The following is a 16,772-nucleotide window of genomic DNA, read 5'->3' as shown; positions in this document are numbered from 1 at the left end:
TTTAACTACAATGAAAATATGATTTAAATGGAAATCGTGTAACTTTCTGTCAGAACCCATCAATAATCAGGCAATGTTAAAGTTTATAGAAGTGTCTATCTCATATATTGCATGTCTATTTCTTTTTTTAGAGTTGATCATATAATTTGGGAAAATCAGTACATAGATTTGGGTTTTTCATACAAATGAAGCCCTTAATCTAAGGACTTTAGAGCTAAGGTAAGATCATTATTTTCAGAAGGGAATAGGCCAAGTTCTCACTCTTGATTTGAAACTTGGTGACTAATTTGGAAAACTCATCTCCTAGCACCTACATTTTCTGCCCTTTCCATTAAAAACAGAATAATTTGAGAAACAATTAGGGGTGTAAACTATAGCTTTTAATTAACCAGGTGATGCTGCATATCCTTATATTCTTTGCTTTCTGGAACTAAGTCTATTAAAGCAATAACAGCCCAACACTGTGAATATCCTAGTCAGCAGAACAGCCAAGATTTCACATTCACCTCCTGTGGGCTCTGCAAAGGTATATTCACTCTCTTGTAATGATATCACGGAATATTTGCAAAATTGAATTTGCAAAATTAGTTTGTCCATTTAGGAATCTTCCAGACAGACACTCTACACTGGGAAAATTATTGATGATTAATTTATCAAGTTTTTCAAAGCCCCAGACCTAATTCTTCCATCTAATATACACACACGTACTCACCCAATCAATCAGAACTCACAAACACATAAAGACAGAGTACTCAGCCACCAATGAGAAACCCACAAGTAGGAGCTGAAATCTCATTAAGGATATTTATGATATTTTGTAAAGTTTATGTCCATATTACTTGGGATACTGCATCTTGGTTTTGCTTTTAGAATTAAAAAAACAGTGTCTCCATCATTCATTGTCGTTGTAAGAAACCTTCATGCCACGGTGAGAAAACTAGATTAATGTTCTGTTCTTAAAGATTCTCTGGGGAGAGAAAAATGAGACTTCACAAATTTTAAATTCTAAGTGCTATTGATATAAAATAAATGTATATAAATTACTATTTGTTCTGTGTAAGTGCAGAAAACTAAACTGTAAACTTTCTGCTCTTATGCCTTGTTCCTCTATTCTTGGGGAGCCCCTAACCGTCTTGGGTAACCTACACTTGATTGACAGATTTTTCACCAGATCTGATCTGTGTCCTTTCTCCTCCTATAACCTCCAGGCTATGTATACTGCAGAAGCCATTCTTTACAACAACCTTTTACATACAGAAATCAATTCACTTCTCAGATTCTGGACTTATTACAATAGACTTAACTTTATTCATAAATATTAATTTGCATTCAAGTGTTAAATCTTTCTCCCTCCCTTCTTATGCTGCCCCCTTGTGCAGGCTTGGTTAATCACATATGTCAGTTAACAGTTCACTGATAGCATCAGGCTGAGCATCTCTCTGTCTCCTCTGCCAGTCTCAGTCTGATGAGTTATCTATCTTCCTCATTCTCTCTCTCTGTTCCATTCCTCTCACCCAGAGCAGTAAATCCATGTTTGATAAATGTTCTTGAATATGAACATATCTCTGTTAAATAGGTTATTTTTTGTGTGTATGATTATTGAATTTGCATAGATATTAGCTGCATTTATTGTTTTCTTCTACTTTTTACTTCTTCCCATATAGCCTTTTACAACACTGTATTTTTAAGCTCTACCCTATTGCTATATTTCTAGCTTTCTGTCTTCAACTGCTACATGGCATTCCATCGCATCCATCCATCACACTTTATTTATCTAACCCTCTCATGGTAGGCATGGAGGGGACCCTAGATTCTCTACCACCACACACACCACCTCTTGCACATCATCCATGGACAAGTCCACTTACAGACCTGCTTTCTACAATACCCTCCCCGAAATGGCATTTGGGGGCCAATCGGCACACACAGCTTAACCTTAGATTGCCTTCCAGAATGCTGCAGACTTTCTATTCCCACCAGCACTACATGGGATCCACATCTCAGCCACCCTTGCCAGCACTTGCTCTTTTTCAGCTTTCTTCATCTTTATAAATTTATAAAGATGCAAGATGATTTATAATATACTGAGGACTTTAGATCCTGCACACCTGTCCAAAAAAATGGACAGACTTGCGCATAAGGGTTTGAATCATGTTCAACCTGTAGCCCGGTCTGATCTCCACTGGATCCTAATCTGTTTCATGCCAATTTAGTTTAATCTGTGTAGATGCCAGGCAATTCACCTACTACTCTGAGGCTCAATCTCATCATTAGTAAAATGGAATCATATTCAAGATTAAGCGAGTTAATAAATGTAAACCAGTTAGCCTGGTTCGTAACTGGGGCCTCTGGCTGGCCAATATTCCGATTGCCTGGCTGAGGGCATTCCCAAGACAAGGAAATTTTATTGCCAAATCCAGGGAAGTCCTGGGAAGACCAGGACAGTCAGTCACCTTTGGCGGCAGACATCCAGATGTCCTGCTGAGACCCCCCTCAAGAAAGGTGGCTTATTGAGCGTCCACCTTAGTTTTTGAGCTGAAGTTGCACTCTTCTTGCTTCAGCAAGGAATTGGTAGCCAAGGTTGTGCTTTTTTTCAGCAAAGCAGGGTTACCAAGGTCTAGCCATTTTCACCCTACAGGGACTTCTCCAGCCAGAGAGCTGTGCTTCAGAGCCCACTGTCAGTCAGGCAGACAATTTATCAGTGGTGCATCATGGCCTGATGGCTCTCCCTGCCCAAATTTTCTTTCTTTTTTAGGTGTTCCCTTCTGTACTTCCAACTCCATCTCAACATCAGCTTCCAAGGAAACTAGCCTGCAACACTCAGACAGATTGCAGGCTCAGTCAATGTTAGCTAATATTATTTTCTAATCAGTTTGTGGTTTTAAACATGAGAGGATGTAGAATTCATTGATCTCCTATTACACATACACACTGCATGTACACACACACACATACACACAGTCATACTCTGTCCCTCTCCTAGCCAGCACTGTGCTAGGTCCTGAAACACTGATTGATGGTTGAGATAAAGATGGATACTGTGTTGAGAAGTTTCAAGAAATTCTTTCCAATGGCCTTTTTTTTTTTTTTCATTGTTATTTCTGCTGTTGTTGTTGCTGTTTGTTTGTTGCTTTCCCTGAGCAAATCCTGCTGTGGATTTAATATACCCAAGACCCCAAGACTCACAATTTCTTGTCTCTAGTTAGCTCAGGATGAAATTGACCTGATACATCAAATAAAACACTGGCCCAAAGAGAGAACTGACATAGAGACTGAAGAGTACATAGGATTGCAAAAGCAGAAAACCTGCAAAGGGTAAAGAAATTATTTATGGTTACATCTTTTTATCCACATCTCTTTGATAAATTGCTATTTCCCATGGTAGCAAACACCAAGAACAGCTCATAGGCTAAAGGAATGTTTGAGGGTTGAAAGGAGGTCGATGGGGCGCTGATCACATCAGGTGAGAGTCATCCTGAAAATGACTACAAACCTCCCATTCCAAGACAAAGGTCACATCCTGAGGGGAAAATGCATTCACCTTTCTTCAGTCATAATTTTTGCATTTGCCTTTAGAGAGTGATTTAAAGATCAGTGCACCCTAACTTCTGGGGTCAGAATCCTTTCTGACATTGGCATCCGTCTCCTCTCAGATGCTGTCAAGAACTCTTTGTTCATCCTGGAAATCCCTAAACATTAGAGCATATTCCTTGAACCAAAATCTGTCTGCCTGCTATGCCATCCATAGTCCTATATCCATGACTGAAGCAACACTGAATAATCTGATCAGTGCTCACCTGCTTCTGTGCACTGCAGACAGCTGAAGTGAGCAGTGGCTTTCTCTCTTGTCTTATCTGATTTATCTTATCTTTCCTCATTCCCCTAAGGTGTCTCCAGGTGACATCATTCTGGGCCTCTCATCACTCATATCACCTTAACGATGTGCACAGATACTAAAACATGGCACACAGATTGAGATGCAATGCTTGTTGTAGATCCATTAATACAACCTATAATTGCATTTTTGTTTTGGCTCCGATTCTGGTTGCATGTTGTTTAAATAGCTGATTATACTGTTAACTGCCATTGGGTTGAAGGCCAATGAACACCCCTCAGATATCCCTTTATGTGAACTGGGCAAAGAGGGTCCTTCTTTCCGGTGTAGTGACTAAGCACATGGGCCAGGATAAACAAATAATAAAATATCCATACTATACTTCTCTGCAATAAAAATAACAATTTGGATTTCAAAATAATCCTGCTGAGTAAAAGAGGCCAGAAAAAAAGAGCATATACTGTATATTTTCATTTATACAAACTTCTATAAAATTCAAACTAATCTTATAGTGATAGAAAATATTTGTGATTTCCTGGGGAGTTGGGAGGCAGCCATTAGAAAGAGGAATGAGGAAACTTTGGGGGTTGATGGATATGTTTATTATCTTGACTCCAGTGATGGTTTCACAGGTGTATGCATGTGTCAAAATGCATCAAATTTTATGCTTAAAATATGCCCTGCACTGTATGCCAATTATACTTTGATAAAATTGTTTTGGAAAGGCATTAGAGTGCAAGGTAATATATGACTAAAGACTGAAAATAAATGAGACAAACAACAGGTGCAACAGGAGTGTCGTGAGGGAAATTAATGTGATGTAGTTAGGGAGGGTTGCTTAGAGGTAGTGGTGCTTGCAGTGGACCTTGAAGGAGGAAGGATGTGGCCAGGCAGAAGAGAGGAGTAAAGGTATCTTAGTTGAAGACGTAGAAGTCTGGAGGGATAAAGATGAGACTGGCCTGTGGATGTTGGGGAAGAGTGTGGAACTGGCTGGAGAAAGTGGTGGGTCTGAATGATATGGGTCCTCAGAATGTCAGGTTAAGAATTCTGTAATTTAGAATAAGAAGAGAAGACCAGACAGAGAACATTTGTGGGCCACATCCTGATGGGAAACCAAGCGGTTTAGGTGTCTTCATGGGAATAGTGCTAAGTCACAGGAGTAAAGCTGAGGGTCATAGTATCTGGAAAATAAAATTCTAAGCAATGTTTTGGCATCTTATGCTACTACAGGATTTAGAGAATACATAATGTGTACCATTCTGAACTATCTGTATTACGTTAAATAAAAAGAGACACCTGGAAATGTAGGAATTTTAGAGGTGAATATAAGTTCTTTTCATTAGATACTTCTCTGCACATGGCACATGATGAGCCTGTGATGGTGGTTATAGTGGCTAGTTTTTCGTGAGGAATGCACCTGAAATTGTAACTGACATATTGGACAACATCATGCACCAGCTGTAGTCACCTCTGTGCATGTCCCTTGTTTGTCTCTATTTCCCTGTAGCATAAGTGGAAGACTATGATGAAATGTTTCTTGAACATGAGAGATAGTGCCATAAACTATTGTGAAATCTTCTATAAATATCAGCATCTTTTGTATATGATTTAATATTTGGCTAAATGTAATTATCCTATATGTATAAGCCAAAGAAAGAAAACACAAAAATTTTATCTTCACAGAAGAAGATTCACATATGCTAGAATTTTCCTGTCATTGAGTAAAAATTGCTTTGGATACAAAATGGTTGAATAATCCTGATTTATATATAGAAAATAGAGGATAGCACAAAGAAAGTTTTGGAAGAAAAGAAACAGTCAGGAAATCTGGAAACTTCTCAGCAAGTTTGAATCAGTATGAGTTCTGCTTACCAAAACCAGCGTTTTACATCTGCAACAAAAACCAACTTTGAATCAAACAGAAATGCTCGTCAAGAGCTTATGAATGAACCATGCCTTCTCTTTTCCTCAATAGTTAAATGAGACAGTGACTCTTACAACTCTATCATTTATTTTCTTCCCAGAATCTCCCTGATACTGTCCTACATAAAAATCCTAAATAATTTCCTACAAACGTCCTCAATGAATTGCTCTGTGGTCTCAAAAACATGCGTTTTGTTGGCATCTATTATACACATAAGAACTGAGAAAGAAAAAAGTCTGATAACTGAAATATTATTCAGTCTCTAGAGTTCAAATGACCTCAGAGACCTTGGAAAGACTGAGATTTTAGCTGAATTATAACTACCCAATTAATCTCGCTGAGCCTGTTATCCACTGTTTAATACCTCCACATTCACTTTTTGGATTACAAAAATGAAAAAAAAAAGACTCTTTCTGATAAAAGATATTTTTGCCTGTATCTCAATAAAGGCATTTTGTTGCTGGATTTGAGTTTTACATAGAGCTAAGTAGAGTCTATTTATTGCTAAATATTGCTGTTTATTATTGCTTTGTATATTGGTAGCACTTTATATTTGTCCAATTGGCCCCAGTTCCATAATACTTTAACAGCTATTTCTAATTTTGGTCTAGTTGGGACGTGAGTGTTTTTCAGCCACTCCATAAGACCATGAAGCTGATTTGAACATAAAATATTTTTCAAGTATTTTGATCAAAAAGGGTGAAAAATCATGTGTTTTTTCTAACCAGCTAAATAGAAACAAAAATTTGTAGACTTTTTGGCAGTTACACGGAACGACCCTGATAACAATGGGTGAACCTGAATTGCTTTCTTCCAGGAAAGCGCCTGATGCAGTAGCTGGCACAGAGTAGCTCAGCAAATGTGGGTGCTTTCTAGTTCTTAATTCCAATCACCTCTGATTTTTTTCCAGAGTGGATTGTTTTTCTTTGCCTACCAAGACAGTAATTAAGATATTTGAATTAGACATTGTACAGATCCTCCATGATTTGCAGATTTTTATTTTATTAGATGCTTATCTAAGGGCATTTGCTAATTAGGTCCTAGAAGTATTTAACATTTCCCAAATTTTAACATTTATCTTTACACTGAAAGAGCATATTTCTCTACTATACTTTAAAAATATCTTTGGCATTATTTCTTTTTATTGTTTAAAAAATTGGTATAAGATTGTTGTTTCTTTTTAATTTAACTTCATTGGCCTCAGGGAAAAGGCAGCAGAGAACAGCTATCCAGGGAATAGCTGGAATGTTACTCTAAATGCACTAAATGGCTGCCTGAGGTCTAACATTTCTTATACGACACAAATTACTGAGTAAAATTAAATTTCACAATAAAAATTATCTTTAAAGAAAAGGAACAAAAACACAGATAAAAACTTTACAAGACGTTATTCAATGAGAAGCCTAAAAGTGCCAGGTATTAGAGAATCACAATGAATAAAACTGTGTCCCTGTCCCAAGTGGTCCACGGCCTGGTGCATATCAGTTACTTGCTGGATGTGTGCCTGCACCTGCCCCAGCACACAGGGCTCAGGCTTCTGTGGAGCATTTGTTACCTTAGTTCTGAGTTTTATGCACTGCAGTTCATAGATCCACGAAGCTTCTCGAAAAGAATAACAGGAAGTTTGGAATATAAAATGAAAGGTATTTAAAGAAGTTTAATTGAATTTAAAAGAAAAACAAATAAGAATGATGTCGGCAACATGGTAGACTAATAAGTCTCATTTCCCCTGTGGAGACACCTGTTTAAAAATAATATACAGGGCTTTCCTGGCGGCGCAGTGGTTAAGAGTCCACCTGCCGAGGCAGGGGACACGGGTTCGTGCCTCAGTCCGGGAAGATCCCACATGCCACGGAGCAGCTAGGCCCATGAGCCATGGCCGCTGGGGTGTGCGCGTCCAGAGCCTGTGCTCCGCAACGGGAGAGGCCACAACAGTGAGAGGCCCACGTACCGCAAAAATATAAAATAAAATAAAAAATAATAATATACAGAACAATTTGCCTTTGTGAGAGCCGTAGAACCAGTTAAGAGGTACTAGCACCCCAGGCGAGGACAGAGCCAAGAAGAGTCACTTCGAGGTGAGTAAGAAAATTCCTTGTATTTGAACTCCATAGTCATTCCTCCTCCCCACCACAGCCTGGTGGAATCTGGACAAAATTCCCAATTCCTGGCTTCTCATTCAGGACGGAAAGAGGATGGGGCATGTGTCCAAAGTTCTGGCTTCCAGAGGGACTGGTCTGTGTCATCTGACTCAGAGCACTAAAGGGAATGGCAGTATACGCTGGGTGCCAGGTTGGGGGCCAGTGAGAACAAGGGCAGCACTTGGCCTGTTACAGAACCAGAGAGACATTATACTTAGTGAAATAAGCCAGTCACAAAAAGAAAATTACTGTATGATTCCACTTGAATGAAGTATCTAAAGTATGCAAACTCATAGAAACAAAAGGTTTAATGTTGATTGCTGGGACTGGGGGAAAGGAAGTGGAGAGTTATTATTCACTGACTATAGAGTTTCAGTTTTGCAAGATGAAAAAGTTCAAGAGATTTATTGACTACAATGCAAATATAGTTAATACTACTGAACTGTATACTTAAAAAGGGCTAAGATAGTAAATTTTATGTTTTGTATTTTTTACCACAATTAAAAATTATATATATATGGGAAATCATATATATATTTGGGAGAAAAAAGACTACCTAACTGAATTGATAAATAACACTCTCAACAGTTGTATTTTTAAGTAAAACCATTTGGTTTCTGGTGAAAGCAAAAAAATCTAATGGTAACATTTTAAGCTCAAGAAAAGTTGTCTGATGCTCTATTGAAAATAAAATATCTACCCCAAAAGAGATCTTTGACTCAGGTGACAGATTCTTTTACCGTACACTTGATTGTCTAGATTGGAGCAGTTTGATGTAGAGTATTGCGTCTTCTCTCATCAGCAAACTCTCCCAGTTATCAATAAATACTGCTAAGCATCACCAGTACAAGGAGGCTCTTCTCAGCTCTATTTCTCCAAGTCTCAGGAGCATTTAGAACTCTTCTGTCTTTGATCCTAGATTTGGAGGAAGGGATAAAATTCAAATTCGATCTATTGATTTAGCCCCGTAGTTTTGAGCGTTTCCCAAAGAGCCACTCTCAAGGAAGATTAAGCTGATGCCTGCCTGCGTCACATCACATCACACATACTCACGTAGGCTTGGTTCAAAACTTTAAGAAGTCAGTGACCAGGATCACTGCATCAGGGTGCAGGCAGAGCCCATGTTCTTACCCCATGAACTCCTGGATCCCTGTAGTCCATGAATAGAAAGATCTTGAATCGACCTGTTTACATGAAGAAAAAGGTGGCTTGTTTTAACAAAGTGTCAGATGGGATTATGAATGTCCCTCCGGCAGGGGTTAACTTCTGGAAAACCCAGGCTCTAGCATGTGAACTAACCCATGGGGTTCTCAAAATCATTAATGGGGTGCAGAAAACATGCTGCCTTCCCCAAGGGGAGCCTTTCTGGACTATTCCAGATGCCCTGTTTGAAAAACTAGGCTAAGCTTTCAAATGAGAGTCGACAAAAATAAACAGTGCACAACCTAAATGTTGAGAATTATGTTTTATTTGGCAGACTTTCTGAGGACTTCAAGCCCGGGAGGCAGCCTCTCAGGTAGCTCTGAGGGACTGCTCTGAAGAGGTGAGGGAGGAGCCAGGATAGACAGGGGTTTTTGCAAGAAAAAACAGGTGGTCAGAACATCAAAATGTTAAAGACATTAAAGAAAACAAGATATCTCAAGTTAATGAATTTAGCACTTTTCTGTATATGGGAAGATGCAAGAGTCTGGGCTCATTGAAATCACTCCTTTGATATGCACCTCAGCTCTCTAGGACCAGCATCCTGTTCTTTCCCATCCTGAATCCCCTCAGGGTGCACCATGGTGGGGGGGCAGCTGTAATGGCTGGATGGCTGCAACATCCTTTATTTACTGATATGGCAGGCAACATTTTTCATACACATGAGTTATCCCATTTTAAGAGGTAAGTTGGAAAATCATTCCTGACCATCCCCAATATGAAAAATAGGAAGATATTTATGTCAGATAAAAAAATCTAAATGTAAAAACCATCATTCTGTTCTTTAATGTATCATTTACACTTTCGACATTGATAAAGAGAAGTTATGATATTTAAGAAATTATAGGTTTGGAGTCTTTAGTGTCACATTTTCTGATTATTTCATAGGCTTTGGGATAAATGCTTTAAAATTCTTCAGTTCTATTTCTTGTCAAGTATTTTCCTAGTTGAGTGGGTTGACGTGTGACTTGTTCCTTGTCAGCTGTGGAAAAGAGACGGTCCTCCTTATTATTGCTGCATCAGATGTAGCTGAGGAAACCCATAGAGAAATGGGAAGACTTATTCACATGGGCCATTGGAGACCACTGCATCCAATGTGAATCACAAACAGGGCATATTGATATCTTAGTGAGAGTGTACACTTGGGTTCTATTGAGATGCCTGTGTACTTCCTCATATGACTGATATTTGAGGGTCAGTGTTGCACTACGGAATGGACACAAAATGCTGGCTCAGGGACAAATCCAGTCCAAAGACTTGACTGATTATAACTGCACTGTGGTGCATTGTATGAATTGGTTCTCAACATTTTTTATTGATCTCCTGCTCATGTAACTACCCCCCACCCTCCCAGGCCAGCTTCTTTCACTTCAACCTTCCCAGCTCTGCAGTTTAAGACCTACTGTATTCCCTCATGTGCATGTTGATGCACATGAGATGCTTTGGTGATGGCATTTTGCTCCAGAGTTCTAAGTTCCACTCAGCCTGCCCCCAAAGCAGTAAAGGACAGACCGAAACACAAGTCATTATAACGTGATGACTATAGTTAACACTGCTGTATGGCATATTTGAAAGTTGCTAAGAACATAGGTCCTAAAAGTTCTCATCACAAGGAAAAATATGTTTTTCTCTCTTTTTTTGGTATCTATAGGAGATGATAGACATTAACTGAATTTATTGTGGTAGTCATTTTGCAATATATGTGAGTCAAATCATTATGCTATACACTTTAAACTTATACAATGCTGTATGTCAATTACATCTTAAAACTGAAAGAAAAAGGTAATAAAATGTGAATGTTTAAACAGAGAAAGATAAAGAAAAGAAGGAAGGAAGGATGGAAGGAAGGGAGGGAGGGAGGAAGAAAGAAAGAAAGAAAGAAAAAGAGGAAAAGAAAGAAAAAGTCAGATGCCCAATTGTTTGCTATGCATCTCCAGCTGGGGACCACCACTCAAACAAGGCCTATCTTAGTCCAGCACACAACACACTTATTCTTCACCTCCTCTTCTATCTAGTTTTAAATTACCACCCCTTTAACCGTCAAGCCAGGAATGAAGGAGTCATCCCAAATCCTTCCCTCTTCCTCACTCAATCACACCTTGTCCTGACTAATTTCCTCAAACATCTCTCCATGTGCTGTTTGCACTAATTGTAGCCAACAGACAGGATTCAATGGCTAACGAACGGAACTTGGACTTTAGTCTGAGAAGACTCACAGTACCCACAATGGCCATGCTTACAAATCCAGTTGATTGCAGGAAGAGGATACCCTATGGCAACAGCATTGAAATGAGGGCATCCATCCAAAGGCTTCCTCACAGCAGGGGTCCTGAGTGGCTGGGTACAGTTTCCAGTTGTCCACCAGCTAACATGTCAGAGAACACCTAACACAAGGGAGTCCAAATTGGAGTCTCACCTGGGTTTCTTTTCTCTGCTGACCAGATATGCATATTCTTTCTAAGTCACCAGCCCAAAGACAGAGCCCTCTGGGGGGTCTCACCAAGACTGGGTGCAAATCATCAATGTTACGATTACAATAAACCCTGCTGACAAACCACTTGGGCCTCTGGTTTTACAGCAGCACCATGAGTCAGTGTTCCTCCTGTCCTGACCAGGACTTGGGCCTTGCAGGTGCTTTAGTAAGAGCTCTGGCCAAGCCCAGTCCTGGCAGCAACATCTGCTTTCTCTGTCCAATTTGCACAGTGTGGCTTCTGGCCTTCGTGATCTGCCACCTGGGCCTGCCTGAGCTGCTTCATGGTTCTTCCTCCTGTGGTCTTGCCCCTGCCCAGCAGTTTCTCATTCTTACTGCTACCACATATATATTTCTAAGGCAGGTCTGATCTGTACATTCTCCTGCTGAGAACTTTCCATAATGCCCCAGTGTCTACAAAGTGAAGACAAATTTCCCAGCAAGGCCTCAAGGCTCTGAGTTTCCCCACAAGGCCACATTCAAGAGTCAACAACCTCTCCCTGCTCTCTAAAAATGCTCTTGGCCTTCACCTCTCTCAATCTACGAACTTGGTTTCCTCCAAGTGGAAGGACTGCAGCCAGACAGCTCTGTGGTCCCCATGCACAAAAGAGCTTGTGTTACCGGTTGAATTGGGCCCTGCTGTTTGCCACTTGCAAAATCAAACTCATAAGCATTGGTAGAAGGGAAAGTTGTTTTTAATCAAAATGCTGGCAATCTGGGGAGATGGTGGACTCAGTGTCCCCCAAAAGCCATCTCCAAAAATTCTGCTTGGCCACGAGAGTTTTTAAAGGAAAAAAGGGAAGTAATCTCAGTTAGTCATTGAGATAGGGCGTCAGAGCCCTAGCCACCCCTCACTGCATGCAGGCTGTGACTACTTGTGACCTTTCTCTAGATGCCATCTTGTTCACACAGTTTGGTCACATAGATTGTTCCCAAGATTACTGAAGGGAAACCTAGGGAAGAGCTCTTGTCGTCTGTTAATTACTTATTCTTCATTCCTACTTCTTTTGATCTCCAGAAAGAACCAACAAGTAGGGCAATGTATTGTGTGATCAAAAGATGTGAAAGGTGTTCTTGGGCTGGAGATTAGTAGAGCATAGGGCTGCCTCGTTAAAAGGTAGTTACAATATAGCTTTGCTAAAGTGGCAAGGAAAGGGGCTTCCTGCTGAGGGTGATTTCCTGAAAAGAGCTGCTTACACTCGCACTTAATGTTCTGCTGTTGCTGTTTTGAAATTCTTACCACTTTTTGTAAAAGAGTCTTGCATTTTTATCATGGATTAAAGCAGCAGTCCTCCTCATAACTTAGCCCCTCATCCCCTGGCAGACCTGAGGTTTACTCCAGCAGGCCTTTGTGAATTTCCCCCTCTCCCACCCAGAGGCTCATGAAACCTTTCTCCATGTCCAGATATACCCTGTACTGTGAGTGTCTTGCCCATGCTTAGTATATCCCTGGCATTCAAAAATGATGTATTAATTGAACAAATGCATAACATTTGCCCTGCCTAGCTGAAGGGAGAGCAAGTGCCTCTAAAAGTGCTTGAAAGATTTTAAAATATTCACTCAGAGATCACCGAACAATTTCTCTCAATGGAATGCTTTGATAAATATAGGAGGAGCTTCAAGATGGCAGAAGAGTAAGATGTGGAGATCACCTTCCTCTGCACAAATACATCAGAAATACATCTACATGTGGAACAACTCCTACAGAACACCTACTGAACCCTGGCAGAAGACCAAAGACCTCTCAAAAGGCAAGAAACTCCCCACGCTCCTGGGTAGGGCAAAAGAAAAAAGAAAAAACAGAGACAAAAGAATAGGGACAGGACCTGCACCAGTGGGAGGGAGCCGTGAAGGAGGAAATGTTTCCACACACTAGAAGCCCCTTCGTGGGTGGAGACTGCGGGTGGCGGAGCCACGGAGGAGAGCACAGCAACAGGGTTGCGGAGGGCAAAGCGGAAAGATTCCCGCACAGAGGATCGGTGCCGACCAGCACTCACCAGCCCGAGAGGCTTGTCCACTCACCCGCCGGGGCAGGCGGGGGCTGGGAGCTGAGGCTCGGGCTTCGAAGGTCAAATCCCAGGGAGAGGACTGGGGTTGGCTGCATGAACACAGCCTGAAGGGGGCTAGTGCGCCACAGCTAGCCTGGAGGGAGTCTGGGAAAAGGTCTGGAGCTGCCGAAGAGGCAATAGGCTTTTCATGGCTTCTTTGTTTCCTGGTCCGCGAGCAGAGGGGATTAAGAGCGCCGCTTAAAGGAGCTCCAGAGACGGACGTGAGCCGCGGCTATCAGCATGGACCGCAGAGACGGGCATGAGACGCTAAGGCTGCTGCTGCTGCCACCAAGAAGCCTGTGTGTGAGCACAGGTCACTATCCAAACCTCCCCTCCCGGGAGCCTGTGCAGCCCGCCACTGCCACGGTCCCGTGATCCAGGGACAACTTCCCCGGGAGAACGCACGGCACACATCAGGCTGGTGAAACGTCACGCTGGCCTCGGCCGCTACAGGCTTGCCCCACATCCGTACCCCTCCCTCCCCCAGGCCTGAGTGAGCCAGAGCCCCCAATCAGCAGCTCCTTTAACCCCGTCCTGTCTTAGAAAAGAACAGACGCCCTCAGGCGACCTACATGCAGAGGTGGGGCCAAATCCAAAGCTGAGCCCCTGGGAGCTGTGAGAACAAAGAAGAGAAAGGGAAATCTCTCCCAGCAGCCTCAGAAGCAGCGGATTAAAGCTCCGCAATCAGCTTGATGTACCCTGCAGCGGTGGCATACCCGAATAGACAACGAATCATCCCAAATTAAGGAGGTGGACTTTGGGAGCAAAGATATATATATATTTTTTCCCTCTTTTCTCTTTTTGTGAGTGTGTATGCTTCTGTGTGTGATTTTGTCTGTATAGCTTTGCTATTACCATTTGTCCTAGGGTTCTGTCTGTTTTGTGTTTTCTTTTTAATACTTTAAAAAAAATTTTCTTAGTAATTATTTTTATTTTAATAACTTTATTTTATTTTATCTTCTTCTTTCTTTCTTACTGTTTTTCTCTCTTTTATTCTGAGCCATGTGGATGACAGGCTTTTGGTGGTCCAGCCAGGTGTCAGGGCTGTGCCTCTGAGGTGGGAGAGCCAAGTTCAGGACCCTGGTCCACAAGAAGCCTCCCAGCTCGACGTAATATCAAATGGCGAAAATCTCCCAGAGATCTCCATCTCAATGCCAAGACCCAGTTCCACTCAATGACCAGCAAGCTACAATGCTGGACACCCTATGCCAAACAACTAGCAAGATAGGAACACAGCCCCATCCATTAGCAGAGAGGCTGCCTAAATTAACAATAAGGCCACAGACACCCCAAAACACACCACAAGATGTGGGCCTGCCCACCAGAAAGACAAGATCCAGCCTCATCCACCAGAACACAGGCACCAGGCCCCTCCATCAGGAAGCCTACACAACCCACTGAACCAACCTTAACCACTAGGGACAGACACACAAAAAAACAAGATCTACAAACCTGCAGCCTGAGAAAACGATACCTGAAACACAGTAAGTTAAGCAAAATGAGAAGACAGATAAACACACAGCAGGTGAAGGAGCAAGGCAAAATCACACCAGACCTAATAAATGAAGAGGAAATAGGCAGTCTCCCTGAAAAAGAATTCAGGATAATTATAGTAAAGATGATCCAAAATCTTGGAAATAGAATGGAGAAAATACAAGAAACGTTTAACAAGGACCTAGAAGAACTAAAGAACAAACAAACAGTGGTGAAGAACACAATAAATGAAATTAAAAATTCTCTAGAAGGGATCAATAGCAGAATAACTGAGACAGAAGAATGGATAAGTGACCTGGAAGATAAAATAGTGGAAATAACTACTGCAGAGGAGAATAAATGAAAAAGAATGAAAAGAATTGAGGACAATCTCAGAGACCTCTGGGACAACACTAAACACACCAACATTCGAATCAAAGGGGTCCCAGAATAAGAAAAGAAATAGAAAGGGACTGAGAAAATATTTGAAGAGATTATAGTTGAAAAATTCCCTAATATGGGAAAGGAAATAGTTAATCAAGTCCAGGAAGCACAGAGAGTCCCATACGGGATAAGTCCAAGGAGAAACACGCCAAGACACATATTAATCAAACTATCAAGAATTAAATACAAAGAAAAAATGTTAAAAACATCAAGGGAAAAACAACAAATAACACACAAGGGAATCCCCATAAGGTTAACTGGTGATCTTTCAGCAGAAACTATGCAAGCCAGAAGTGAGTGGCAGGACATATTTAAAGTGATGAAGGAGAGAAACCTACAACCAAGGTTACTCTACCCAGCAAGGATCTCATTCAGATTTGATGGAGAAATTAAAAGCTTTACAGACAAGCGAAAGCTAAGAGAAATGAGCACTGCCAAACCAGCTTTACAACAAATGCTAAAGGAACTTCTCTAGGCAGGAAACACAAGAGAAGGAAAAGACCTACAATAACAAACCCAAAACAATTAAGAAAATGGTAATAGGAACACACATATCGATAACTGCCTTAAATGTAAATGGATTAAATGCTCCAACCAAAAGACATAGAATGGCTGAATGAATACAAAAACAAGACCCGTATACAAGCGACCCACTTCAGACCTAAGGACACATACCGACCAAAACTGAGGGGATGGAAAAAGATATTCTATGCAAATGGAAATCAAAAGAAATCTAGACTAGCAATTCTCATATCAGACAAAATAGACTTTAAAACAAAGACTATTACAAGAGACAAAGAAGCACACTACATAATGATCAAGGGATCAATCCAGGAAGAAGATATAACAATCGTAAATATTTATGCACCCAATAGAGGAGCATCTCAATACATAAGGCAAATACTAAGAGCCATAAAAGGGGAAATCGATAGTAACACAATCATAGTAGGGGACTTTAACACGCCACTTTCACCAATGGACAGATCATCCAAAATGAAAATAAATAAGGAAACACAAGCTTTAAATGATACATTAAACAAGATGGACTTAATTGATATTTATAGGACATTCCATCCATAAACAACAGAATACACATTCTTCTCAAGTGCTCATGGAACATTCTACAAGATAGATCATATCTTGGGTCACAAATCAAGCCTTGATAAATTTAAGAAAATTGAAATCGTATCAAGTATCTTTTCTGACCACAATGCTATGAGACTAGATATCAATTACA

Source organism: Aethalodelphis obliquidens, unplaced genomic scaffold (assembly GCF_003676395.1).
Source record: "Aethalodelphis obliquidens isolate GAN/ISIS:26980383/991018 unplaced genomic scaffold, ASM367639v1 scaffold74, whole genome shotgun sequence".
NCBI classification, from domain to species: Eukaryota; Metazoa; Chordata; class Mammalia; order Artiodactyla; family Delphinidae; genus Aethalodelphis; species Aethalodelphis obliquidens.
Note: the sequence above shows the minus strand (reverse complement) of the source record.